This window comes from Dendrobates tinctorius, unplaced genomic scaffold (genome assembly GCF_039654945.1).
Source record: "Dendrobates tinctorius isolate UK_male_01 unplaced genomic scaffold, ASM3965494v1 ptg000232l, whole genome shotgun sequence".
In the NCBI taxonomy this organism is placed as follows: Eukaryota; Metazoa; Chordata; class Amphibia; order Anura; family Dendrobatidae; genus Dendrobates; species Dendrobates tinctorius.
In genome coordinates, this window is record NW_027361899.1 from 6,328,112 (window position 1) to 6,355,707 (window position 27,596).

The following is a 27,596-nucleotide window of genomic DNA, read 5'->3' on the forward strand; positions in this document are numbered from 1 at the left end:
GTACAATCCTAGTGAAGTTAGTTTTGTATTATTGGAGGAATGTTGTTAAATTTATTTGTATTTGTTTGGTTTTTACAATAAAAATTGCCCCTATGTACAAGAATATAACTACTATAATACTGCCCCTATGTACAAGAATATAATTATAATACTGCCCCTATGTACAAGAATATAACTACTAAAATACTGCCCCCTATGTACAAGAATATAACTACTATAATACTGCCCCTATGTACAAAAAATAACTACTATAATACTGCCCCTATGTACAAGAATATAACTATAATACTGCCCCTATGTACAAGAATATAACTACTAAAATACTGCCCCTATGTACAAAAAATAACTACTATAATACTGCCCCTATGTACAAGAATATAACTACTATAATACTGCTCCTATGTACAAGAATATAACTACTATAATACTGCCCCCTATCTACAAGAATATAACTACTGTAATACTGCCCCTATGTACAAGAATATAACTACTATAATACTGCCCTCTATGTACAAGAATATAACTACTATAATACTGCCCCCTTTATACAAGAAAATAACTACTATAATACTGCCCCTATGTGCAAGAATATAACTACTATAATACTGCTCCTATGTACAAGAATATAACTACTATAATACTGCCCCTATGTACAAAAAATAACTACTATAATACTGCCCCTATGTACAAGAATATAACTACTATAATACTGCCCCCTATCTACAAGAATATAACTACTGTAATACTGCCCCTATGTACAAGAATATAACTACTATAATACTGCCCTCTATGTACAAGAATATAACTACTATAATACTGCCCCCTTTATACAAGAATATAACTACTATAATACTGCCCCTATGTGCAAGAATATAACTACTATAATACTGCTCCTATGTACAAGAATATAACTACTATAATACTGCCCCCTATGTACAAGAGTATAACTACTATATTACTGCCCCTATGTACAAGAATATAACTACTATAATGCTGCCCCCTATGTACAAGAATATAACTACTATAATACTGCTCCTATGTACAAGAACATAACTACTATAATACTGCCCCTGTGTACAAGAATATAACTACTATAATACTGCTCCTATGTACAAGAATATAACTACTATAATACTGCCTCTATGTACAAGAATATAACTACTATAATACTGCCCCTGTGTACAAGAATATAACTACTATAATACTGCCCCTGTGTACAAGAATATAACTATTATAATACTGCTCCTATGTACAAGAATATAACTACTATAATACTGCCCGTATATACAAGAATATCATTACTATAATACTGCTCCTATGTACAAGAATATAACTACTATAATACTGCCCCTATGTACAAGAATATAACTACTATAATACTGCCTCCTATGTACAAGAATATAACTACTATAATACTGCCCCTATATACAAGAATATAACTACTATAATACTGCCCCTATGTACAAGAATATAACTACTATAATACTGCCCCTATGTACAAGAATATAACTACTATAATATTGCCCCTATGTACAAGAATATAACTACTATAATACTGCTCCTATGTACAAGAATATAACTACTATAATACTGCTCCTATGTACAAGAATATAACTACTATAATACTGCTCCTATGTACAAGAATATCACTACTATAATACTGCTCCCATGTACAAGAATATAGCTACTATAATACTGCCCCTATATACAAGAATATAACTACTATAATACTGCCTCCTATGTACAAGAATATAACTACTATAATACTGCCCCTATATACAAGAATATAACTACTATAATACTGCCCCTATGTACAAGAATATAACTACTATAATACTGCCCCTATATACAAGAATATAACTACTATAATACTGCTATGTACAAGAATATAACTACTATAATACTGCCCCTATATACAAGAATATAACTACTATAATACTGCCCCTATGTACAAGAATATAACTACTATAATACTGCTCCTATGTGCAAGAATATAACTACTATAATACTGCTCCCTATGTACAAGAATATAACTACTATAATACTGCTCCTATGTACAAGAATATAACTACTATAATACTGCCCCTATATACAAGAATATAACTACTATAATACTGCTATGTACAAGAATATAACTACTATAATACTGCCCCTATATACAAGAATATAACTACTATAATACTGCCCCTATGTACAAGAATATAACTACTATAATACTGCTCCTATATACAAGAATATAACTACTATAATACTGCTCCCTATGTACAAGAATATAACTACTATAATACTGCCCCTATGTACAAGAATATAACTACTATAATACTGCCCCTATGTACAAGAATATAACTACTATAATACTGCCTCCTATGTACAAGAATATATCTGCTATAATACTTCCGCTTTGTATAGGATACACTCTAACTTCTATAGTACCTTTCCTGATGTATCAGGACGAGTGTCCCCTTCTGTATACTCTGGTCTCTAGGGTCACATTGTGGATTATTTATGGACTGACACAGTGAAGTGTGATGTGATTGTAGTTTTCTCTCCTGGTCTTTCTGCCGCATCCTTCCTCCCTTGCAGTGAAGAGAACGCTGTTGTAACATCATTGCCCTTAGCTATTGATCTTCTTTATAGGGTATTATTTGTGTTAATGTCTCAGCGTTGGATTTATTACATTGTCAGGTGTAATCGAGATTATTCAATAAGCCGAAGCTGTAAAGATTTTGCATTTATCATCCTGTATGGAGTATGCAGCTATCGCTGTGGTCAGAGTCACATATCAGGAAATCTTAATGTGATTTTCCAGTGATGGATCTGACAATAAGAATCTTTCAGACTTAAAGGGATGATCTTAAACTAACATTATTTTAATCATAAAACTATATTTAATATCATAATTTAATCTCTTTTCTTATACACTTTAATCAAAAAGTCACTAACATTCCATATACTCAAACTGCATTATCTTTTTTTTACTTCTTTTTGTTTGAAGACAATTCGATTGAGAACCTCCAGGGCATGCTCGGATACTCATATGAGTCATCATCAGGAGTCAGGGGCTGCAGTATCTTCGGCAACATCTGCCCCCACCTTGAAACAAAACGTCATTAGTGATGTCAGTTTCAGGAGCTGGACTGCTCCCTTCTCTACTGAGCATGTGTCCGTTGTCAGTTCCAGCACATGCTCAGTATAAATTCCATTCTTACTATGCAATATTCTTCGCAATGCACAGTGACAATGCGCTCCATCACCGGCTCTAATCAGAAGTGATGAGATGGCAAGAGAGTGAACTGTCAGTGCACATTGTAAGGAGAGAACGAGCAAGCAAAGACAGCCCCACTCCATAAATGACATCACTTGTGGGGGCGAGATTGGACTCTGATCAGGGTTTTCTTCTTACAATGTGCACTGACAGTGTGCTCCCTTGCTGGTTATGATGAAAAGTGACGAATCAGCAAGAGAGTGCACTGTCAGTGCACATTATAAGGAGAAAACCCAGAGCAGACACCAGCTCTGCCCCTGCAAGTGGTATAGTTTGTGGGGATGGGGCTGGTCTATCCTCACTTGTTCTCACCCCTATTGACGACTTGCTTGAGTATCCCAGCATGCAATGAGGATTCTTAAAGGGACATCAAACAGAACATAGTAAATGACAAAAAAAGCAGTTAAATTAGAGAGGAAATGAAAAGAACTTTTTAATTAAAATATAACAGAAAAGATTAGATTATGACATTAAAAAGCTGTTACATATTAAAATAAATGTTAGTGTCAGACCATCCATTTAAGTGTTGAGCAGTAAAATGTGCGTTGCCATGGAGCTACTGTACTTAGGATACAATATTTATGACTGTTTAATATGGTTTTAATTACAGATAATGCACGCATGTATTTCCTAATGCATCTTTATATTATTAAAAGCTTTGCTGTTCTAATAATCACATTTCTCATTTTGAAATAGAATTAAATGATAACTTGCAACCACCACTTGGGGGAGCTCCCTGTATACAGAGATACATGATAAGATCCTGTCTGCAGTCACCACTAGGGGGAGCTCCCTGTATACAGAGAGACATGATAAGATCCTGTCTGCAAACACCACTAGGGGGAACTCCCTGTATACAGAGAGACATCATAGAATCATAGAATCGTAGAGTTGGAAGGGACCTCCTGGGCCATCTGGTCCAACCCCCTGCTCAAAGCAGGATTCGCTAAATCATCCCAGTTAGATGTCTGTCCAGCCTCTGTTTGAAGACTTCCATTGAAGGAGAACTCACCACTTCTCGTGGCAGCCTGTTCCACTCATTGATCACTCTAACTGTCAAAAAGTTTTTTCTAATATCTAATCTGTGTCTCCTCCCATTCAGCTTCATCCCATTGCTTCTAGTCTTTCCTTGTGCAAATGAGAATAAAGTCACCTGTCTGCAGCCACCACTAGGGGGAGCGCCCTGTATACAGAGATACATGATAAGATCCTGTCTGCAGTCACCACTAGGGGGAGCTCCCTGTATACAGAGATACATGATAAGATCCTGTCTGCAGCCACCACTAGGGGGAGCTCCCTGTATACAGAGATACATGATAAGATCCTGTCTGCAGCCACCACTAGGGGGAGCTCCCTGTATACAGAGATATGTTATGAATGAGTCACTGGAGGAAAAAACAAAAATACAAGCTTAGTCCAGAAAACCGGAGAGGTTGGTAGCTATCGGATTGCAGACCCCTGATCCTATTTACCACAACTAACAGTAGCCGTGGGGGGTTCCTACGGTGCCCTAGACCCCTCGTTCACAGCCGGAGAACTAAATAAGCCTAAAGAAAGAAAGGGGAAATCTAAACTGCCCCAGAGCAGACCCCAAAGCAATAGACAGCCCCCAACATGTATTGTCGGTGAAAAGCAGATGAAAACACAAACGCAGACAGAAAGACAGGCAGAGCAAACGATGGGGCCCAACTAACTAAATAGGAAAGGACAGAAAAGATGCTGGCTGCAATCCGCAAAAAACCCTACCAAAAATGTCCCAACCGTCTGATAGGGAAAAAGGCCCTGAAGTCGCTAGACTTCAAAATCACTATATCAGCACTCAGGTATATTCTGAAAACAGAGCAAAGAGATAAACTGATCAGAGACAAAAATGGAGCTCAGCCCATCCCAACAAAGGCAGGCTGAACACAAAACACGAAGCAAACAGACAAAATCTCATGGAAAGATAAGAGAGCAAAAACTTAGCTTTCAGTAGACAGGACTAACTGGTTGCAAGAGCTCAGAGCAGAAAGGATCACCAGCACCCCTGTAGGGCGTCGGCTGCCTTGTATCCACTCAATGATTCCGGGTGTCCAATCAGGCTCCACCTGTTCAGATGACAGGTTCTTCTCAACCCAATCAATTTCACTACCTCTCTTCACCAGCAGAGGGAGTTCATCAGACATCAACAGTGAAGGGGAAAATGAACTCACAACAGAGATACATGATAAGATCCTGTCTGCAGCCACCACTAGGGGAGCTCCCTGTATACAGAGATACATGATAAGATCCTGTTTGCAGCCACCACTAGGGGGAGCTCCATGTATATAGAGATACATGATAAGATTCTGTCTGCAGCCACCACTAGGGGGAGCTCCCTGTATACAGAGATACATGGTAAGATCCTGTCTGCAGTCACCACTAGGGGGAGCTCCCTGTATACAGAGATACATAAGATCCTGTTTGCAGCCACCACTAGGGGGAGCTCCCTGTATACAAAGATACATGATAAGATCCTGTCTGCAGTCACCACTAGGGGGAGTTCCCTGTATACAGAGATTCATGATAAGATCCTGTCTGCAGTCACCACTAGGGGGAGCTCCCTGTATACAGAGATACATGATAAGATCCTGTCTACAGCCACCACTAGGGGGAGCTCCCTGTATACAGAGATACATGGTAAGATCCTGTCTGCAGTCACCACTAGGGGGAGCTCCCTGTATACAGAGATACATGATAAGATCCTATCGGCAGCCACCACTAGGGGGAGCTCCCTGTATACAGAGATACATGATAAGATCCTGTCTGCAGCCACCACTAGGGGGAGCTCCCTGTATACAGAGATACATGATAAGAGTCTGTCTGCAGTCACCACTAGGGGGAGATATTCAGTGCCTTTGGTACCATTGCTTCCCTTGCTAATTAGATAAAGCTTTGCTCTCACTGATGTCATTTCTGGTCTCCTATGTGTATTATATTCCGCTGGTCTTGTTCTGGCTGTAACTTATAATGTGATGGTTGAATCTTTTCATATGTCTGAAGAAATATTCCGCTGTTCCGAGCTGCTCAGGTTTGTTCTTTTCAGCCCCGATCTCGGTGCTCAGTCAGAAACCAACAACAATCAGGAGAAATAATGGAAAATGTCACATTACTTTTTCTAGGAAACTGTAGGAGAGATCAGTGCAAAATAGTGTCTTATCCGAGAAATATAGGGAGCTCTACGCTCAGATTAATCTGTTAAACCCATGTAAACAGCGTCTAGTGCCGCTGCAGCGGATCCACGGGTCACCAGTGACCATCGGGCATCAGTGGGTCAGGAGGAGATGGTGGACAGTCTCCGCGCTGCCGACAGTAGTAGTTATATGCCAGTGTAGTAATAGAAGATGATGGTTTATTTCGACGCGTTTCTAAGTACAAAGTTACTTCTTCAGGACAAACCACGAGTCTTACATGTCATTAATCCTGCTGGCAGTGCGGAGACTTTCCACAAACTCTATAATGTAAAGTGCTGTGGAATATGTTGGCGCTATAGAAATAAAAGTATTATTATTAACTCCTTCTGACCTATTGACATTATTTTTCCTAACAATAACCCTCGCAGTGCTGCAGTGATAGGTGCGGGATATTTCTGGAGCCGCCGCTCTGCCTCCCGCGGCGTCTGTGCTGTAAAGTCTTTGTCTGATTACAGCAACACAAACAGGAAAATGCAACAAAGATCTTAAAAAAATGAAAACATTTACGAAACGTCAAATGAATAAGAGCAAAAGCGGCAGAAAGAGAAATGATAAATAATTTACTGCTCCTCCCCCTGAGCGACATGAACCCGGCGATAACAGAATATTCAGAGATTTATATCTGAAGACAACAATAAAACTGCTACATGTGAGAGTCCCTGATAGTTCCAGGAGGGAGAACTAGATGTCTATGTAGGAGCAGAAATGAACGAATTCCTCCAAAGCTTCTGTCCCATCAGTAATGTAATGTATGTACACAGCGACTGCACCAGCAGAATAGTGAGCGCAGCTCTGGGGTATAATACAGGATGTAACTCAGGATCAGTAATGTAATGTATGTACACAGCGACTGCACCAGCAGAATAGTGAGTGCAGCTCTGGGGTATAATACAGGATGTAACTCAGGATCAGTAATGTATGTACACAGTGACTGCACCAGCAGAATAGTGAGTGCAGCTCTGGGGTATAATATAGGATGTAACTCAGGATCAGTAATGTAATGTATGTACACAGTGACTGCACCAGCAGAATAGTGAGTGCAGCTCTGGGGTATAATACAGGATGTAACTCAGGATCAGTAATGTAATGTATGTACACAGCGACTGCACCAGCAGAATAGTGAGTGCAGCTCTGGGGTATAATACAGGATGTAACTCAGGATCAGTAATGTATGTACACAGTGACTGCACCAGCAGAATAGTGAGTGCAGCTCTGGGGTATAATATAGGATGTAACTCAGGATCAGTAATGTAATGTATGTACACAGCGACTGCACCAGCAGAATAGTGAGCGCAGCTCTGGGGTATAATACAGGATGTAACTCAGGATCAGTAATGTAATGGATGTACACAGTGACTGCACCAGCAGAATAGTGAGTGCAGCTCTGGGGCATAATATAGGATGTAACTCAGGATCAGTAATGTAATGTATGTACACAGTGACTGCACCAGCAGAATAGTGAGTGCAGCTCTGGAGTATAATACAGGATGTAACTCAGGATCAGTAATGTAATGTATGTACACAGTGACTGCACCAGCAGAATAGTGAGTGCAGCTCTGGAGTATAATACAGGATGTAACTCAGGATCAGTAATGTACTGTATGTACACAGTGACTGCACCAGCAGAATAGTGAGTGCAGCTCTGGGGCATAATATAGGATGTAACTCAGGATCAGTAATGTAATGTATGTACACAGTGACTGCACCAGCAGAATAGTGAGTGCAACTCTGGAGTATAATACAGGATGTAACTCAGGATCAGTAATGTAATGTATGTACACAGTGACTGCACCAGCAGAATAGTGAGTGCAGCTCTGGGGCATAATATAGGATGTAACTCAGGATCAGTAATGTAATGTATGTACACAGTGACTGCACCAGCAGAATAGTGAGTGCAGCTCTGGAGTATAATACAGGATGTAACTCAGGATCAGTAATGTAATGTATGTACACAGTGACTGCACCAGCAGAATAGTGAGCGCAGCTCTGGAGTATAATACAGGATGTAACTCAGGATCAGTAATGTAATGTATGTACACAGTGACTGCACCAGCAGAATAGTGAGTGCAGCTCTGGAGTATAACACAGGATGTAACTCAGGATCAGTAATGTAATGTATGTACTGTGAGAATCATGTGGGAATAGTGGATGAGGGCAGGTATATCTCGCCCAGATTCCTTTCCTATGTGGCCTAGTCTGGTCAGTATCGCACCTGCTTACTAATGGATAATGGGAGGTGGATATAAAAGGATGCCAGGTGGTTGTGTGAGGGTCTCAGCCTGGGAACACAGAGAGCCTGTCTGTGTGAGAGACACACACGTGAGTGGAAGCAGTGCCCACTGCAACTGTGGTTTGGCTGGACGGGAGAAGCCTGCCAGTTGGTAGTTAGGTTGTCCATTGTTTAGTTAGTGCCGGACAGGCAAGGATTTGTTTTATGTTTTATTTCCTTTTGCATCGCTTTCACCGTTAATAAACCTGACCCAGGGTCAGTTATACACGAATCCCCGCTGTGCGCCTGAGTTTCATGCTGAATGCACGTGACCTTTGACCCCAGCAAAGGCGATCCCGGAGTGTTTTATCACGTTGCAAGCATGAGCATGGAGGACGTGGTGAAAGCGCTGGTACAGTCCACCGCCATCCAGCAAGAACCAAATCGGGTGATGATGGCCCAGCTGAAGGAGTTGGTGGACATGACAGCTACCGATCGTTCGCTTCTCCAGCAGGTGGCGCAGCGCTTGGCAAGCTTACCTGAGCTTAACCTGGAAGCCGAGTCGAGAGTGATTCACGTGAGTCGGTACTGGCAGAAAATGACGCCTGATGATGACGTCGAGGCATACCTGACCACGTTTGAACGGACGGCGGTGCGAGAAAAATGGCCGAAGGCACGATGGGCCGGCCTGATTGCCCCGTTTCTTTCCGGTGAGGCCCAAAAGGCGTATTATGACCTGGAACCTGAAGCTGCGCAGGACTTTGACAAATTGAAAGCCGAGATCTTGGCCCGGCTGGGAGTGACGACCGCTGTCCGGGCACAGAGAGTGCATCAATGGACTTATCAGCCGGATAAACCACCGCGGTCCCAGATGTTCGACCTGATCCACGTGATGAAGAAGTGGCTACAACCCGAGGTGCTGACAGCGCCAGAGATAATCCAGAGAGTCGTCCTGGACAAGTACCTGAGAGCTCTACCGCCAGCCCTGAGGAAGTGGGTAAGCCACGGAAATCCTACGACGGCAGATCATCTGGTGGATCTGGTTGAACGTTACTCCGTGGCGGAAGGACTCCGAGACGACGCTACCCCACCTCGTTCTTCATCATCTCCACGTGGAACCGGTAAGACTGTTCCAGGGAGTAGGGGAGATGGAAAAATCCCTAAGACAGTGGGGGAGGAAAACGGGACTGCCCGCACTGCAAGGCCGAGAGTAACGAACTATGGTCTAAGCAAGGGGCCCGTTAGGTGTTTCCGCTGCCAAGAGATGGGACATATTGCTGCGAACTGTCCGGTCACTACTGAACCCATGCAGTGCGACGTCACAGACTCTAAAAACCGCATGTCTATGGTTGCACGGGTAGTGAGTGTGAATGCCGGTCAAAAGGATGTGGAAAAACACTTGTGTGATTTAACTGTTGATAGCAAAAATGTGGTGGCATTGTTAGACTCGGGAAGTGTGGTGACTCTGGTGAAGGCCAGTCTGGTGCCAGCCCCGACTGGACCATCAGACAAATTCTCTGTAACGTGTGTGCATGGAGACACTTGTTCGTACCTCACCACAGTCATATGCATTACAACTTCCTATGGGTCTGTGCAACATAAAGTGGGACTCGTCCCGGCGTTATTGCATGATGTTATCCTGGGCTGGGATTTTCCCCACTTCTGGCAATTGTGGGAGAATCAGTTGATGCCCTCGGGTAATAGTGTACATGGTTCTTCTCCCAGGGCGCGTGTGGGTCCCGAACCCCTGGAAGAGGTCTCCCTGGAAGACTCGGGGGGAAGAGTCTGCGGGAAATGACCTGCAGTTCCCGTTTTCAGTCATGGTGGGTGATAATGAGGAGACCGGGGAAGAGGAGGAGGCTGACAGCCGTCCACCTCCCCGCTTGCCGGATTTAGAAGTTCAGAAAGATGACTTCCAAAGCGAGCAAATAAAGGATCCTACCCTTTCTCAGGCTAGGACAAATGTGAAAGTGATAAATGGGGTGCCCGTAGAACCTGGCTCTAGGCTGGCATATCCTTACATGGTTCTGGAGAATGATTTACTCTATCAGATAGAGAAAAAGGGGGAAGATACGGTGCAACTATTTGTTGTGCCAAAACCCTACCGGTGGCAGGTCCTGGACCTGGCCCACGGACATGTGATGGGAGGTCACCTGGGAGTCCAGAAAACCACCGAAAGGATATTACACTGTTTTGTTTGGCCAGGCATGCATCACGATATTCGTGTATATTGCGAGTCTTGTCCTGACTGCCAAGCCTCTGCACCTAAGCCCCGGTTCTGTAGCCCTTTGGTACCCCTACCTATTATTGAAGTCCCGTTTGAGAGGATTGGGATGGATTTAGTTGGGCCCCTTCCACGGTCTGCACGTGGACACCAACATATCCTGGTCATCTTGGATTATGCCACTCGTTACCCGGAGGCCATCCCTTTGCGTAACACGGCCACCAAGACGATTGCCAAGGAGCTGGTGCATGTGTTTAGTCGGGTCGGTATACCAAAACAGATACTCACCGACCAGGGGACCCCCTTTATGTCCAGGATAATGAAGGAGCTCTGCCGATTGTTACAAATCGAACCGTTACGCACATCCGTGTATCACCCTCAAACAGACGGGTTGGTCGAACGGTTCAATAAAACTCTGAAGCAGATGCTGAGAAAGGTGATAGACAAGGATGGGAAGAACTGGGACTATTTACTTCCGTATTTGCTTTTTGCCATCAGGGAAGTGCCCCAGTCTTCCACGGGATTCTCGCCTTTCGAGTTATTGTACGCCCGACGTCCTCGCGGACTGTTAGACGTTGCAAAAGAAACCTGGGAGGGTCAGGTCACTCCATTTAAAACAGTGATAGATCACGTCACACAAATGCAGGACCGTATTGCGGCTGTTATGCCTATCGTCAAAGAACACATGATACAGGCTCAAGGAGCCCAAAAAAGAATCTATGATAGGGGCGCCAAGATCCGTACGTTTGCACACGGAGATAGGGTGTTGATCCTGGTCCCCACGGTGGACAGTAAGTTCCTGGTAAAGTGGCAGGGCCCCTTTGAGATCAAGGAAAGAGTTGGTGAAGTAAACTACAAAGTATACCAGGCAGGTAAACGGAAACCTGAGCAGATTTATCATGTAAATCTGATAAAGCCCTGGAAGGATCGGTCTGCCTTGTCAGCGGAGCTGGCCCGTCCTGGCTGCTCGCATACCGTACCGGAGGTACGGGTTGCAGAGACTCTCTCGGAGCGGCAAAAGACGGAAGTCAGGCAGTTTCTACTTCACAACCAAAAGTTTTTCTCAGAAAAACCCGGGCAGACTATGCTAATGAAACATGACATCGTAACGGAACCTGGTGTCACAGTTCACGTAAAGCCCTACCGAATCCCGGAAGCGCGCCGTGAAGCCGTTTCCCGAGAAGTGAAGGCAATGTTAGAGTTAGGAGTCATTGAGGAATCGCACAGTGCGTGGTCCAGCCCGATTGTGCTAATTCCTAAACCGGACGGCACCATCCGGTTCTGCAATGACTTCAGGAAACTGAATGCGGTCTCAAAATTTGATGCCTACCCCATGCCCCGGGTCGACGAGTTAATAGATCGGTTAGGAAAAGCCCGGTATATTACGACCCTAGACCTAACAAAGGGGTATTGGCAGATCCCTTTGGTGGAGGCTGCCAGAGAAAAGACGGCATTTGCTACCCCAGAAGGTCTATTTCAGTATGTGTATATGCCGTTTGGACTGCATGGGGCACCGGCGACCTTCCAGAGACTGATGGATCGAGTCCTGAGGCCACATAGGCGGTACGCTTCGGCCTATTTGGACGACATTGTCATTTACAGCTTGGACTGGGAGACTCATCTCCAGAAAGTACAAGCTGTGATTGACGACCTGTGGGAGGCAGGTCTAACCGCGAACCCCAAGAAATGTCACATCGGGCTAGAAGAAGCCCGGTATTTGGGGTATGTAATTGGGAGGGGTGTTGTTAAACCCCAGGTTGATAAGATTCAGGCGGTTCAGGACTGGCCACAACCTGTCAACAAGAAGCAGGTACAAGCCTTCCTGGGGATCGCCGGTTATTATCGCCGGTTCATACCCAATTTTGCAGCCATCGCTACCCCCCTGACGGATCTTACAAAAGGGAAAGACTCCGTCATGATTAAATGGAGCTTAGCGGCTGAAGAAGCCTTCCATAGCCTAAAACGGGCACTTTGCTCTCAGCCCGTACTGGTGACTCCGGACTTCCGCAGCGAGTTTGTGGTACAAACGGATGCCTCTGATACCGGTATCGGGGCCGTACTCTCACAAGTGAGGGACGGAGTGGAACACCCAGTCCTCTATCTCAGCAGGAAGCTGAATAAACACGAGCAAAGGTATGCAGTCGTAGAAAAAGAGTGCCTCGCCATTAAGTGGGCTCTAGAGGCCCTCAAATATTACCTGGTGGGCCGAAAGTTCAGGCTGATCACTGACCATGCCCCTCTCAAGTGGATGCACTTGAACAAGGAACGGAATAGCCGGGTGACCCGGTGGTTCCTTGCCCTGCAGGCCTACACTTTTACGGTGGAGCACTGCCCAGGGGTACAGATGGGAAATGCAGATGCCCTGTCCCGAGTGCACTGTTTGGCGGGTGTCATTGCTCGACCGGAGTGGTCTGAGCAGAAGGGGGGATATGTGAGAATCATGTGGGAATAGTGGATGAGGGCAGGTATATCTCGCCCAGATACCTTTCCTATGTGGCCTAGTCTGGTCAGTATCGCACCTGCTTACTAATGGATAATGGGAGGTGGATATAAAAGGATGCCAGGTGGTTGTGTGAGGGTCTCAGCCTGGGAACACAGAGAGCCTGTCTGTGTGAGAGACACACGTGAGTGAAAGCAGTGCCCACTGCAACTGTGGTTTGGCTGGACGGGAGAAGCCCGCCAGTTGGTAGTTAGGTTGTACCTTGTTTAGTTAGTGCCGGACAGGCAAGGATTTGTTTTATGTTTTATTTCCTTTTGCATTGCTTTCACCATTAATAAACCTGACCCAGTGTCAGTTATACACGAATCCCAGCTCTGCGCCTTAGTTTCATGCTGAATGCACGTGACCTTTGACCCCAGCAAAGGCGATCCCGGAGTGTTTTATCACAGTACACAGTGACTCCACCAGCAGAATAGTGAGTGCAGCTCTGCAGTATGATACAGATGTAACTCAGGATCAGTAATGTAATGTAATGTATGTACACAGTGACTGCACCAGCAGAATAGTGAGTGCAGCTCTGGAGTATAATACAGGATGTAACTCAGGATCAGTAATGTAATGTATGTACACAGTGACTCCACCAGCAGAATAGTGAGTGCAGCTCTGCAGTATGATACAGATGTAACTCAGGATCAGTAATGTAATGTATGTACACAGTGACTGCACCAGCAGAATAGTGAGTGCAGCTCTGGAGTATAATACAGGATGTAACTCAGGATCAGTAATGTAATGTATGTACACAGTGACTGCACCAGCAGAATAGTGAGTGCAGCTCTGGGGTATAATACAGGATGTAACTCAGGATCAGTAATGTATGTACACAGTGACTGCACCAGCAGAATAGTGAGTGCAGCTCTGGAGTATAATACAGGATGTAACTCAGGATCAGTAATGTAATGTATGTACACAGTGACTGCACCAGCAGAATAGTGAGTGCAGCTCTGGGGTATAATACAGGATGTAACTCAGGATCAGTAATGTAATGTATATACACAGTGACTGCACCAGCAGAATAGTGAGTGCAGCTCTGGAGTATAACACAGGATGTAACTCAGGATAAGTAATGTAATGTATGTACACAGCGACTCCACCAGCAGAATAGTGAGTGCAGCTCTGCAGTATGATACAGATGTAACTCAGGATCAGTAATGTAATGTATGTACACAGTGACTGCACCAGCAGAAGTGAGTGCAGCTCTGGGGTATAATACAGGATGTAACTCAGGATCAGTAATGTAATATATGTACACAGTGACTGCACCAGCAGAATAGTGAGTGCAGCTCTGGGGTATAATACAGGATGTAACTCAGGATCATTAATGTAATGTATGTACACAGTGACTCCACCAGCAGAACAGTGAGTGCAGCTCTGGGGTATAATACAGGATGTAACTCAGGATCAGTAATGTAATGTATGTACACAGTGACTGCACCAGCAGAATAGTGAGTGCAGCTCTGGAGTATAACACAGGATGTAACTCAGGATCAGTAATGTAATGTATGTACACAGTGACTGCACCAGCAGAATAGTGAGTGCAGCTCTGGAGTATAATACAGGATGTAACTCAGGATCAGTAATGTAATGTATGTACACAGTGACTGCACCAGCAGAATAGTGAGTGCAGCTCTGCAGTATGATACAGATGTAACTCAGGATCAGTAATGTAATGTATGTACACAGTGACTCCACCAGCAGAATAGTGAGTGCAGCTCTGCAGTATGATACAGATGTAACTCAGGATCAGTAATGTAATGTATGTACACAGTGACTCCACCAGCAGAATAGTGAGTGCAGCTCTGCTGTATAATACAGGACGTAACTCAGGATCAGTAATGTAATATATGTACACAGTGACTGCACCAGCAGAATAGTGAGTGCAGCTCTGGGGTATAATACAGGATGTAACTCAGGATCAGTAATGTAATGTATGTACACAGTAACTGCACCAGCAGAATAGTGAGTGCAGCTCTGGGGTATAATACAGGATGTAACTCAGGATCAGTAATGTAATGTATGTACACAGTGACTGCACCAGCAGAATAGTGAGTGCAGCTCTGGGGTATAATACAGGATGTAACTCAGGATCAATAATGTATGTACACAGTGACTGCACCAGCAGAATAGTGAGTGCAGCTCTGGAGTATAATACAGGATGTAACTCAGGATCAGTAATGTAATGTATGTACACAGTGACTGCACCAGCAGAACAGTGAGTGCAGCTCTGGGGTATATTACAGGATGTAACTCAGGATCAGTTCAGGATCAGTAATGTAATGTATGTACACAGTGACTTAATAGCGAGTGCAGCTGCTTTGGTCAATAAGGGATGAGGATCATTTTACAGAAATAATAGGAAATTAAGTATTTTAAAAGTGAGACTTATTTTATGGAGAAATCTATTACATTCTTAGGCCGGGGTCACACTGGCGAGGAATACGGGAGAGTGAGAGGCGCAAAAAGCACGCTTTAGACACAGACCAATGATTCTCTATGGGGTCACTCGCACCAGGCGTATATTTCTCCTCCGTATCCTACGCTCCGTGCCAATCACAGCATGCTGCGATTGTCAGCGTACCACACCCGTAGTACGCCAATGCAAGTCTATGGGTGCGCAAAAAATACGGATTACACACGGACCACACATGTGACTTGCGAGAAATACGCACCAGGTGTCTTTTAGAAACCCTGTCATAGGGCTCCATTATATGTCCATTTTGCAAGCCTGCGAGAAAATCTCGCCATACGGATTGCATACAGATGCTGACATGTGCAAAATACGCGACCACACCTTGATTACGGATGACATACGGAGCACTATTTAGGGGTCTGTCATCCGTATTACGCATGTAAAATACTGACCGTATTTTGCGCAGGTTAGTGTTACTCCAGCCTTAGAGTTTCAGTTTTTCTTGATGAGAAGCCAAAATGTAGTGAAACGTAAAAGCTGCAGCATTAAATCCTTGACGGCTCAGATAGAGCAGCAGATGAATGTTTGTATCTGAGGGAACTTGAACCAGGATCATAATGAAATTCGCCAGCTTGTTGTTATCGGGAATGTTGTAAGGATTCTCTCCATCAGTATCACAGTCGTCACGGGGTCCTTCTCTAGTATCACACAATCAACAGAGCAAGCGAAGAGTGAACAATTCCAAGACCTTTATTCAGGCAAAAATACGAAAAAGGTCCATATTCAGTCCACTACACAAAGGATAAGATAGTCCAGAATAAGAATGCAGTCCAGTATCAGGATAAAATGTCCAGGGAAACGAGATTCCAAAACTCTAGCACCAGAGGATAAAATGGGTCCTTCTCTCTCTGAAGTGCTGTCTGAACACGATCCTGTCCACTCCGGAACTGACTTGCCCAGCTCCTGTTCTCCCCCGACCCCTTCCTTGTCCAGGGAAAGTCAAACAAGTTGAGGCGGTTTCCAGGCCCCCCAGACGAGAACAAAGGGCCTTAGGGATTAATTCACTACAGGGGGTCATCAAGAGCCAGATACAGTGAGGCTGTAGACTTACAATGTAATAAGAAAAACACTATGAAAATAACTGGAATTGTTAAAAATAGGAATATACAAAAAATGACATCCACATAGCATATCACACCATCACAACCTCTCCCCCCCATAATAAGTGAGCACGCCATGAGGTCTACACAGACCTCTGGCCTGCTCACTTTAGTCCACATTGCTCAGTTATTTATTGCTCCTTGTACAGTGGCAGGGGTAGGTTGGCCTGGGGAGCCTATGGTTCTTCTTGTCGAGACAGTCCATCGGCGTTCTGGTGTTGGCTTCCCCGCTTGTATTGGATGGAGAAGCTGTAGGGTTGTAAGGACAAGCTCCACCGCAGCAATCTTCCATTGTCCCCTGATACGCGATTCAGCCATGTGAGGGGGTTGTAGTCTGTAACAATCGTAAAGTCTCTGCCATACAAGTATGGCTGCAACTTTTTTAGCGCCCATACCATGGCAAGGCACTCCTTTTCAATAGTGGCATAGGCAACTTCCCGATCCAGTAGTTTCCGACTGGCAAAAGCAACAGGATGTTCTTCTCTGGCGGCGTTCACTTGGCTAAGTACTGCCCCAATCCCAAAGGTGGATGCATCCGTCTGCAGGAGGAACCTGCGCTTATAATCAGGGGCAGCCAAGACAGGAGCAGTGACGAGGGCAGTCTTTAATGCTGAAAAGGCATCCTCGCATGCTGTCGTCCACGTCACATTCCTAGGCATGTTCTTGCAGGTCAGGTCGGTTAGGGGCTTGGCCAAGGTGCTGAAGTTAGAAACAAATTTGCGATAGTATCCAGCAGTTCCTAAAAATGCAAGTACCTGCTTTTTAGTCTGGGGTCTACACCAGTTGCTAATGGCTTCCACCTTGGCAGGCTCAGGCCTTAGTGTCCCACCCCCTACTCTATGCCGGAGGTACTGCACCTCAGCCATCCCTATTTGGCACTTATCAGGGCGAATGGTCAGTCCTGCAGTAAGGATACAGTCCAGCACTATGCCCAAGTGTTTAAGATGTTCCTCCCAGGTTGTGCTAAAAATGGCGATGTCGTCTAAGTAAGCACAGGCAAAGTCCTGACATTGTTGTAACAGTCGATCCACCAGTCTCTGGAAAGTAGCGGGGGCAGTTTTCATCCCAAAGGGCATTCCCAGGAACTCATAAAGCCCAAATGGAGTAATGAAGGCAGAGCGCTCCCGAGCGTCCTCCGTTAGGGGTATCTGCCAGTACCCCTTGCTCAAGTCTAACGTGGTCACAAATTGGGCACTGGCCAGACGATCCAATAGATCATCCATCCTGGGCATGGGATAAGCATCACTCTTGGTGGCATCATTTAGTCGTCTGAAATCAACGCAGATTCGTGTTGTACCATCCTTCTTGGGGACCAGGACGACAGGAGAGGCCCAAGAACTGTGAGATGGCTGAATAACTCCCAGCTGTTTCATCTCCTCCAGTTCGTTCTTTATCATGCCTTGAACAGCATCTGGAACCCGGTAGGCAGCCTGCTGGATGGAGCGTTGTCCGGGGGTTCCCACATGGTGGCTGGTGAGAGTAGTCTTCCCCGGCTTTGAGGAGAAAGCAGCAGCCCTCGGCCTTAGTACGGCGACAATATCGTCCTTTTGTATATCCGATAAATGGGAGCCCAGGGGCACTTGGTCCAGTGATCCTCCCGCTTGGGCAACCTGGAGGAGATCTGGGAGATACTCGTCGTCGGCGGTATCACTAGGGGGGTGGCAGACAGCTAGAACAGGCAGAGATCGGTCGTGGTAGTCTTTCAGCATGTTAATGTGGACTGTTTTCTGTCGTCGACCACTAGAGTCCAGGGCAATAACATAGTTAGTGTCATTAATTTTCTTGACAACCTGATAAGGGCCTTCCCATACTGCTTGAAGCTTGTTGGCAGGGGAAGCAGTAATCATGAGCACTTGCTGTCCTTCCTTAAATTCACGGTTCCTGGCATTACGGTCATACCAGGTTTTTTGTCTGGACTGGGCCATTCGCTGATGTTCTTTAGCGAAGGTAGCTAGCTGGGCGAGACGGTCTCTAAGCTCTAGAACATAGGGAACGATGGGCATTCCGGTATCTGAGATGTCTCCCTCCAAATGTTCTTTCAGAAGAGTGAGAGGCCCACGGACCTTCCGGCTAAACAGTAGTTCGAAGGGAGAGAACCCTGTGGACTCTTGGGGAACCTCCCGATAGGCGAAGAGGAGATGTGGCAGGTACTTTTCCCAGTCTTTCTCAACGTCAACAAAAGCCCTCAGCATATTTTTTAGGGTTCCATTAAAGCATTCACATAGTCCGCTGGTCTGCGGGTGGTATGGGGTGGTGCGAATGGCTCGAACACCACAGGTATGCCATAGGGACTGGACCAGATCTGACATGAACTGAGTGCCTTGATCCGACAATATTTCACTAGGAAACCCTACCCGGGTAAAGATGGTAACAAGGGCCTCGGCTACCTTTACTGCTGTAATACTGGACAGGGCCACAGCTTCAGGATACCTAGTGGCATAGTCCACCACGGTCAGGATATATTTTTCCCTGACCTGCTGGGGTGGGCCAGAGGACCTATGATGTCGACGGCTACACTTTGAAATGGTTCCTCAATTATGGGCAGGGATTGCAGGGGTACCTTATGTCGAGCTCCTGGATGCCGCATTCGCTGGCACACATCGCAGGTGCGGCAATAATGGGCTACCGACTGCGAGACGCCCGGCCAGTAAAAACTTTGGGTGAGTCTCTTTTCAGTCCTTTTTCTCACTTGATGCCCAGCCAAGGGGATGTCATGGGCCAGTTGGAGTAGCTGTGCCCTGTACTTCTGAGGGACAATGAGTTGCCTGGTCGTTGTGTCAGGGTTGCCCTGGTCACTGCCCTTTGTTACACGATAATACAGTTCGTTTTCTCGAGTGAAGCCATCCCCATTATCTCCCAAGTGCCCAGTTTCTGCCTTTCGCCTAAGGGCTGCTAAGGTAGTGTCACCCTCTATTTCTCTCCTAAACTCCTCTCTGTCCCAAGACTCTCCCAATGTAGTAGCAGCGAAAGTATTGCTTACCGACTCTGATGCGGTTCGTGGTGGTTGCTCCCCGGTGGGGTCCGGATGACGTAGTGCTTGAAGGGCCTGTAGTCGGGTGACTGCTCCCACAAATTGGCACTGCAACTCCCCAATGTCGTTCCCAAGGAGGATATCTGCAGGAAGTCCTCCCATAACTCCAATCCAACACAGTTTTTCTCCACAACCATAATCCAAACGCACAGAAGCTCGCTGTATATATTTGGGGGCACCCCCCGCCAGGACAATGGTAATTCCCGGACCCTGGTAAATTGCCTCGGGTCGAACCACACGGGGGTCAGCGATAGTCAAGAATGCCCCCGTGTCTCTAAATCCTGACACTTTGTATCCATCAATAAAGACATCCTGCAGGTGGCGTTGCCGTTGCTCTGAGTAGCTAAAGGACAGAGGCCGGACTCCAGGAGGGGTATCTATGGTGCCGTGGTCGGTGGCCCACTCTGGTGGGGGTGGTGGTAGCTCTTCCTCAGGTGTGGTAGAGTGTACAAGATGCACTGGACGAGGTGGGGCTGCGTGGGGCTCCCTCCGAATCCTGGAGGGACAGCCAGACTGCAAAAGTCCAGGTTGCCCACACCCATAACACCTCCTCTCTGTGATACCCCCAGGTCGTAGTCGGAACTGTTGGGGCCTAGGATTGTGAGGCGTGATTGTCATCGGCTTGCGACTAGATGGAAGGGCAGATATAATTGGAGGGGGACGGGGCGCGGGAGCAGGCCATGGTTCATTGTCCAGAAGCCTCCTCCATTGCGGCCGGATAGTAAGGGCTTCATCGGCCAGGGCTGCAGCTTTATCCACGGTACACGGCGTGCGCTCCCGGACCCATTCCCGTACCTCTGCAGGGCACTTGGCAAGAAATTGTTCTATAAGGAACGCCTGTATAACATCTTCCACAGTAAAGGCGTTTTCTGCTTCCAGCCATCTCCGGCATGCCTCGGACATCTTATGTGCATACATCCTAAACAATCCCCCCGTGGTGCATGGGAGGTCTCGGAACTTGGCCCTATATGAGTCTGGGGTGATAGCATGGTAATCCAGGATAGTCCGCTTTACAATGTTATAATCCCGATTCCGCAGTGCATCAATGGTTCGGTAAGCCTCCGCCATGCTTCCGTTCAGGAGCCCCACTAACAAACGCATCCAGCTAGAGTTAGGCACCTCCATCTCCGCACACTGCTGCTCAAAGTCTTTGAAGAACCCCTCCACATCTCCAGAAGCCTCATCAAATGGCTTAAACTCTGTCCGGGTGATCCGTACAGGCTCCCGGATTGTTGGGGTTACACTCCACATTGCGTTAATCCCTCTTTCAAGCTCCATTGCTTCCTGTCTCTGCTGTGCCCGGCGGGCAGCCTCCTCCTTGTACTCCTGAGAGACGCCGGGGCCCAGAACCGCCATCTCTTCTTCGTACAACACCAACCACTGGCTTTTCTGGAAGGGGATCCCTGTCTCCAGTGCTCGTCCTTCAAACATCTGGGAGGAGGTGGCCGGGCTAGCGCCCACCAGTAGATCGATTAAGGCCTCTTTAGTCAGTCCCTGGTAGTCCAGACCCAGGTCTCTGGCTCTCTCCTGTAAACTGCATACAGTCCAATTTCTGTACTCACTCTGTGGGTGGTTCTCCATTGGGTTACACTCTATTGATCCCACCGCTGCCACCAGTTGTCACGGGGTCCTTCTCTGGTGTCACACAATCAACAGAGCAAGCGAAGAGTGAACAATTCCAAGACCTTTATTCAGGCAAAAATACGAAAAGGTCCATATTCAGTCCACCACACAAAGGATAAGATAGTCCAGAATAAGAATTCAGTCCAGTAACAGGATAAAATGTCCAGGGAAATGAGATTCCAAAACTCTAGCACCAGAGGATAAAATGGGTCCTTCTCTCTCTGAAGTCTGTCTGAACACGATCCTGTCCACTCCGGAACTGACTTGCCCAGCTCCTCTTCTCCCCCGACCCCCTTCCTTGTCCAGGGAAAGTCAAACAAGTTGAGGCGGTTTCCAGGCCCCCCCAGAGGAGAACAAAGGGCCTTAGGGATTAATGCACTACAGGGGGTCATCAAGAGACAGATACAGTGAGGCTGTAGACTTACAATGTAATAAGAAAAACACTATGAAAATAACTGGAATTGTTAAAAATAGCAATATACAAAAAATGACATCCACATAACATATCACACCATCACAACAGGTATAAAACTTAGGTACCGCAAGAGGTAGATTATATAGAAACCTATTGGGCAACCCCTTTGGAGAGAAGCTGACAGGTGATACATGCTGCCCTATATACGGTCAGCATGTATCGGGCACTGGCGATATTATCTTGTCCAGGAATGTTTCACATTGAAACAGCGCGACATTTTAAAGAAAAACATATTCTTCGGGAAATGATCTTCACGGGAGACTAGTCAGACAGGCGGGTCTCTGGAGGCTTAGCCGCGCCCACTGCCAATGATTGACAGGTCTGTCCCTATCCACCATACATGGTTAGACATGACATTATAGGGCAGCAGGTAGTGAGGACCAAGACGCATGGGAGACAAGCTGGACTGGCGGGTCCTCAGCATGCAGTATCACAGATGATTGGGTTAGATACGTCTGGGGCAGGGAACCACACATAGGATCGGATGCTTCCCTCTTGCTGTGGTCGGTGATGGAATAAATATTCGATCTTTTGTTACTTGTTTATTAAAAATTGATATAAATAAAACAAATAAACTAAGAATGGAGACTAATCTGCATTCGGAAGAATGCTCCAACACCGGGAGCACGGACAACTCTGTCTATAAAGATGAACGGATCTTTTAAAACTCGTGTTTGCCGACTTTGTCGAATTTTCCCAAACACTTAAATTTGTGGCAAAATGCAAAAGTAAAAAGCCTTTATTTCCCTGGGAAACTTGTGGCGAACACTGTGAATTCTCATTGGAGTCTATTAAACCCTTTTTCAGCTCTGTAAAGAAAACACCGCCTGATTAATGTCCAAATGAGCTCATCCTATCTAACTCGGGAAAGTAGATGATAAGCGGTGTTAACGGGCAGTCACAGCAGTTTCAGGCCTGGTATCATACTTATATTTCCCAAAAAGCCCCCAAATTATCCCTGCTGTGGGGCGATGCATGCATTGCTGTTGTTTATACACAGGTGGTGCAAACAGAACAAGTCGAGGCATTTTTACACAGTTGGGTACAATAATGATCCTTGTTTGCGTAGCACTTTGCAAACAAAATTTTATCACAAGACATCCAGAAATTATCCCTTTCATTAATTATACAAACAGGTGTACTGTTTTGAATTTGAAAAAGTTTTGGTTTCTCAGCTAAGATTGAAAAGCTCTCCCTCTTTTATGGTCCACAACTGGTTTGCTAATCCCAAAATGATTAGGCAATTACAAAGGCTTTTTATCAAGTTGTCCAAAAATTATCCTTTTCATAGAGAAAAATGAATACTGGTTTCAAAGTGAAGAAACTTTTACGTCTTGTCACCAAGACTTTACAAAACATAGCCTTATTTTGGGAGATTTTTCATGTTTGGGTACCCTCAATAGAGTACTTGTCTCAGAATCAGTAATATTGTCTTGCTCTAGGAAACGGGCAGGCAGGTGGTATGGGCGATTCTATCACCAGCATCAGTCGAAGGTGAATGAAAGTTTGCCCCAATTCGTGCCTGATTTGATAGGTTTTGTATGCATGTGGTGGATGTGCCCTACTTAATTGTCATAGAGCCACCGGTCATGCTGAACCCCCTGTCTGAGCCTGCAGGCAGAACATGATAGTGCGCGCTGAGCACACTGGGACAGTTCTTGCTTCTGCTCCAGTCTGTTGGCCCAGTAGTCCATGGGATTGGAGCTCGGTATATCTGCTGGAGATAGGACACATTGCAGGTACGGCTGAACCTGGCTGCTCAGGTGGTGCCACATGTCATCAGGTCCATTATGTCATATTGTAATTGTTGCTGCTGCCTTGGTTATTCCTGGAATTTGGGGAATTAAAATTGCACCCATGAAAGTGAAATAATTTTGGTTTGATAATTTTAAACATTTTTTTTCTCTTTCTGACCTGCCCTGGCCAGGGGCAGAACACAGCGCCTGCGCACTATGCTATACCGTACTGCGGTGCGTGCACATTTATGTTTTCGGCTCTGTCCGCCGTAGGGAAAAGCATTGTGCGCAGGCGCGAGCTGTAAGTTCTGTGCGCAGGCTTAAGATTTCACTCGGCAATGTGGATGACTCGAGGTGAATTAAAGAAGAAGGATGGTGAGCAGCCACTGGTGGGAGGGTTGGAGAGGTCCAAAACCAAGCCCATCAGACCGGACTGACCCCATTTCCATACAGCGCCGGAGAGCTTAACTCCTTTTGGGGTGTATACAGGGGGAATCGGGGGGTTATATAAGCATTTATGGGATGCAGCGCAGGTGCTGAATAAGGTCCTAGTTTTAGTTGTTACATGAAAAAACTGCGACAGGTTCTCTTTAATTTGCTTCTAAACTTTGTTGACCACAGAAAAATATGATCTGAACTAGAAATGCTGCCATTGGTCGAAAACAAGGATAATTCACCCCCGGCCGGCTGCCGGTAATATCTGTGATGTCTTGATTTACGCTAAGAATTTATCTATAATTTTTTAGGCCAATTTACATAAATTCCCCGTGGCCAAGAAGGACCATGGAAAAACTAATACCAGGAGGTATAGAAACTTGAGGCACCGCCGGCGGCCTAAGTACAATATAGAAGTAGCACAGTAAAATGTAACACGTACGTGCTACGTAAGACAACTAATAAGGGGTTAACACCTTCGTCTCGGGGGCCCGATATCCGCAGGTTTCCACTTGGTGCCGCTAATTAGTCAGGGACCCCGAGGAGCCGTTATAAACGGGCGTCCATCAATCTTCGTTCATCTCCGGCCCCTCGCGATGCCGAGCAGCGGCGGTTCTGTGCGCTTCCCCCACGGGTCATTACAGCGGTCGCCATCATTTTAAGGCAGTTAATTGAATAGCTCTATCTGTGTAAATGTCGAGTCATAAAAGTGCGAATAAAGATTGTACTGATAATTGAATGGGTTTTCTACTGAATATGATGGCAGTACGGGAATATTAACCGCAGGGAATGGAGATTATAACTCATACCACATTATTTGTCTGTACACCTCCGGTGCACGAATGTGTGTGGTCCGACTCAGACCTGCAGCAACAATGCAAAAACATCCAGCACTGTAATGGTAACACCTGTATCTCTGATGGACTGCCAACTCACTGAGGTATCAGGTTACACCTGCTTACTGAAGTCTGTGGAGGTAGGAGGAGAATTTATATACAGAGGCAGACGATGCTTGTTCTTTCTACTGTGTTTTATCACACCCCAGTGCTGGATTCACGACTACACTGCTCAGTACCAGGCTGCTGCTTTCTAGAAAGTGTTTGATCTCTTCCAGGTTCAAGATTCACAGCTATACTGCTCAGTACAGCTACATAATGTGCTCTATTGTGCTTCTTCCTAGAAAAGGTTGTATGTCACTCCATTACTGTATTCACAGCTACATTGCTCAGTACTGCTTTAAAATTTCTATAATGCCACTGCTTTCTAGTAAGTGTTTGATCTCATTCAAGTTAAAGATTCACAGCTACACTGCTCAGTACAGATGCATAATGTCCTCTATTGATCTTCTTCCTAGTAAAGGTTGTGTGACTCTCCAGTGCTGAATTCACAGCTACACGGCTCAGTACTGCTTTTCAATTTCAATAATGCCGCTGCTTTCTAGTAAGTGTATGATCTCATCCCAGTGCTAGATTCACAACTACATTCCTTAGTAGTGATGTATAATGTTCTCCATTATGCTGCTTAGCAGTAAATTTTTTATATCACCCCTGAACTGGATTCAGAGCTACACTGCTCTGTGTTGCATAATGTCATACATACTGCTGCTTTCTAGTAAGTCAGTTAATCAATTGTAAGTCATAGTCAGCCCAGTGTTAACACCAGTATGTTAATAACTTTTATTTAGGGCTTTTTGCTGTTTGTCCATTTATTGATTTTTTTTGTTAGATATATGATACACCAATCACATTGGCGGTGGATTGCTGCTACGTTGATCATAACTACTGTACACAAGCCTATAGCAAAGAACAAGGCGTTGAAGCTAAGCAAATTAATACTTAAAATGAAATGATAAATACTTATATACCATCAATGATTTGTCTGGGGCTGCAGACCATTACACTTCATCTGTCTGCAGATGGTCTCAGCAGTTTGCTTTGCAGACTTCTACCTTGTCCTTCTGATGCTAGGACCCAGTGGCAACCTTCCCGCGGCTCTAATGGTCACAGTTTGTAGGACAACGGTGTTTCTCTCCGAGTCTAGTCAAGCAAAGTTTCCCCTTGTTTTGTGTATCCTAGTTGTCTTTAGTGTTAGTGGGCTTCGACCAGTGTTTACCCTTTCCTTCCCTAAGCAGGACTTACTTCGAGGGTCTGACAGGGACTAGGTATCCTGCTCAGTGATAGGTGCAAAATCTATTTAGGGTCTTAAGGCAGACAGGGTGACGTTAGCTCTGCCTAGGGGTCTCCACTCCTTGCTTCCCTAGTGTTGGGCCCCACCCTTGCCCCTTTGTGTTGCACTTAGTCTGTCCTACACTGTGCGTGACTTATACATGTTGATCCAGTCGATCGACCAGCGGATCAAGAGGGAAGTTTAGTTCTTTTAGGTCAGACTTCATCATGCATTAAGGCGGAATCTCACCTCTTCCCTTTATTCGGTATCTGCTGCCATTATTTGATGAACAGAATGGATTTGTATCAAAAGCCAAATATCAACCCCATAAAAACACAGATAATCCTCGTTTTTTCTCCCCTTTATCCTAACGTTGGAACTTTTTTACTTTCCGTCCACACGGCCGTTTAAGACTTCTCCTTTGTAGAATTAAATTTGATTGGCTGTATTCACTTTATCATATAATGTTCAGAAAAATGGGAAAAAATTAAAGAGGGGTGAAAGGGTGAAAAAAATGCAATTAGGTCATTGTTTTTTGGGTTTCATTTTTACGGTGCTCATTGTGCAGAAAAGATGACCCAGTACCGTGATTCTCCCATCCAGTACAAATGTGGCGATACCGAACGTGTTTGTATATTGTGAGGCAGTGAAGGGGGATCCTATACTAGGGCCAGAAACGCTGCGGATCCGCAGCAAAATCCGCAACGTGTGCACATACCCTAACCCAGCCCCACCTCATCATTGGGCTCAGCTACATCTGATCTCAAGTGTGTCTACTGAAACTGGGCTCTGCTGCTCCAAGGTGCTTGTTTGCAGCTCCAGCTCTGCTAGTCCATGACCCAGGTGCCCCCCAGCATGCTCAGTTCTGCTGTTTCACACCTCAGGTGCTGTCCAGCCTTTACAGCTGTGCTGATACTCGTTCCAATTGCCGTTCAGCCCATCCAGCTCTGCTTGTCCACATTGCTACATGTTCCATGCAGCATATCCAGCCTGGTTACTCTATGTTGCATCAGCGCCTCTGGTCCGTGCTGCTCATCCAAACGTAAGACTTACTGAATCCACCTCGCCCGGTGAGCCATAGCATTGAGTGTGCTTAGGGCTTTGGTAATTCCCGTCTCACACTGTTATGGGATGATTTTTAACAGGACGTCTT

General features: G+C 45.5%; 1 protein-coding gene across 2 annotated transcripts in view; it reads left to right on the forward strand.

The window, feature by feature from the left end:
• GLP1R (glucagon like peptide 1 receptor) overlaps positions 1-27,596 on the forward strand; it is a 322,308-nt gene that overhangs the window by 156,463 nt on the left and 138,249 nt on the right. The gene's annotated exons all lie outside the window — the stretch shown is intronic.